The following is a 2807-nucleotide window of genomic DNA, read 5'->3' as shown; positions in this document are numbered from 1 at the left end:
CTGAAATCCAAGACAAAGCAGACGAAACTATGGTTTTCAAGACATTGGACGTCGGACAATAAAGGACAAAGAGCCCTGAGAGAGGAGGCCAGTGGGGAGAGCCTGTGACTGACCAGCTCGCTGCCCTAAGGGAGCTTCCTGGTCAACAATGAGCGGAAGACACGCAGGTAGGAGTCCAGACAGATCAAGTCACCTGGGTTTGCAGGCCGAGGTCCCCTCCCGTACTCAGGGGGGGACTGTAAGGATTAGAGGAAGTTATCCCAAGGCCTCCCACAGTCAGGACAGTTCTTTCATCCTGAGAGGACAACCACATGGTTCCTGGGGCACTGGGTGGAGCACTCAGAATTCTTCCTAGGTAGTGGGACAAAATTAACCTTCCACTTAGCACTGCCCCATGTTTCTGGCTGAACTAAAGGTATCTGGAGGGGGCATGTGGCCCAGAGGCCACCCCATCTCTGGTTCTGTGGACTGAGCAGCACCTTTAAGTCCGTGTGTGCATTTCCTGGAGCTACTGAAACAAATATTACTGTAAATAAGGTGGCTTATAGCAACAGAAATTGCTTCTCTCACAATGATGGAGGCCAGGAATCCTCAGTCAAGGTCCTGTCTTTGGATTTAGGGCTGCCTTAATCCAGGATGATTTTATCTTGGGCTCCTTAATTACACCTGCAAAGATCCTTTTTTCCCCCCCAAGTCAAGTCACATTTACAGATTCCAGGGGTTAAGACGTAGATATTTCTTTGGGGTGGAGGTGCTACTTTTCAACTATTTTACAGGCAGGCTTGCATTACTAATATGTATATGTGTATGTGTATGTGTATGTGTATCCATTATTTCCATCAAAAATCATTTTTGCCAACCTTTCCTGTGACGACTGTTTACGACGCTAGAAATGACTTAGATCTTTACAGAAAGCTTGACCTGCCACCCCAGGCCCAGAGGCACATGTGTTATATTTTTATTTCTTATATGCTTCCTTGATTAAAGCTCCTTCAAACCCCATGAGCATTATCCCATTGCTTTATTTCCTGCCATTGTTTCTAAAATGAGGGACATGGGGCAAAAGGGTCTGTGCCTCCACACTGTGCTCCACCATCAGGGACCTCCTTCCCTAGAGAAAATCGTTCTCTCCACACCCATGGGAAGGACAAAAGGGTGGTAGGGAATGAGAGGACTGGATAGAGTATTGAGTGAAGAGGGAGAAAATAGGCAAAGAGAAAAAAGCAGGAAATACAGTTCAGGTGAAACAGCCTCTTGAAAGAAGACCCTTTCCCATCGGGAATTTTCCAGATGCCCCAGAACTTAAACGTGGTTTCTAGTGCCCTCTACTGGGAAGCATGGGAACCAGCTCAGACCTGAGCTAGAAAAACAACCTGGGTCCAGGCCTTCAATCACTGTAAGGGGGCAGGTTTTACTGAGACTGGCCACCTTCCTGTCTGTTCTAAGGAGGAGCTGAGATGACTTAGCAAACGCCTGACCCTGCACCCGTTCCTCACACTCTTAGCACATGTGGTTCCGTAACTCATCCATGTGCTGCAATTCGCCTCCCAAGCTCGGCAGTAACATCAGGGGGCCTGGCCCATTCCTCTTTCTATTCTCAGCACGGAGCATGGAGTCTGGCACAGAGCAGTCTCTCAAAAAAAAAAAAAATCCAATTGAATATAAAAAAGAAAAACCCAATGTGAGACTTCTACTTCTTATCAGCAGTTACTGTTAGCAAATTTATAGAAACCAAATGGCAATACAAGGCCCAGGACGGTAACTGGATGACCTAGGGTTTACTGGGCTACAGTCCTCAGAGGTATACCGAGGCCCTTACAGTGGGAGCGGGGCTGCATGCTCCATAGAGGAAGTCACCAGTGCAGCTAGCTGACCCCTCACCTACCGTCCTCCACCCAGAGGGCAAGGAGCTGGGGTGCATGTGAGTGGATAGGTGCGTGAATAAAATGTGCCCGTTGGTCTCTGACCCCAGTTCCTGGCCCAGAGCTCCTAAACTTCTCTGATTTCTTGGGTGAGAAGAGAGCATCCTTTGCTTTAATGAGGTTCATGGTGGGGTCCCAGATGGGAGCAAGTACCCAGAAAGGCCAAGCCATGGTTACACGCTGGGAGCCTTCAGCCCCAGGCCCCACCCTCTGGGAAAGGGAAGGGCTGGAAATTGAGTTATTAATCCATCATGCCTACACTGTGAAGCCTCCATAAGAATTTCAAGAGTACAGGGTTCTGAGAGCTTTCGGGTGGGTGAACACAAGGTGCTGGGAGGGTGGCGTGCCCACAGAGGGCAGGAAGCTCCCAGCCCTTATGCACACCTAGCCCTGGGCATCTCTGTCATCTGGCTGTTCCTGAGTTGTGTCCTTGTATAATAAACTGGTGATCTGGGTAAACTGTTTTTTTCCCTGAGTTCTGTGAGCTGCTCTAGCAAATTATCAAACCTGAGAAGGGTGCCTATGGGGAATCCACTCTGTTCAGAGTTGAGATCATTCCTACAGAACCGACAGAAGGATAGAGCAAAGGCAAACCAGCAATCACAGTGGACTGACCACAGCAAATTATCAAACCTGAGAAGGGTGCCTATGGGGAACCCACTCTGTTCACAGTGTGCTGGCACAGAGTTGAGATCATTCCTACCGAACCGACAAAAGGATAGAGCAAAGGCAAACCAGCAATCACAGCGGACTGACTATACTGTGCTCCATCATCGGGGACCTCCTTCCCTAGAGAAAATCGTTCTCTCCATACCCAAGGGAAGGACAAAAGGATGGTAGGGAATGAGAGGACTGGATAGAGTATTGGGTGAAGAGAGAAAAAAA

Source organism: Myotis brandtii, unplaced genomic scaffold (assembly GCF_000412655.1).
Source record: "Myotis brandtii unplaced genomic scaffold, ASM41265v1 scaffold250, whole genome shotgun sequence".
NCBI classification, from domain to species: domain Eukaryota; kingdom Metazoa; phylum Chordata; class Mammalia; order Chiroptera; family Vespertilionidae; genus Myotis; species Myotis brandtii.
The sequence above is the reverse complement of the archived record's forward strand: the minus strand, read 5'-3'. Positions refer to the sequence as shown.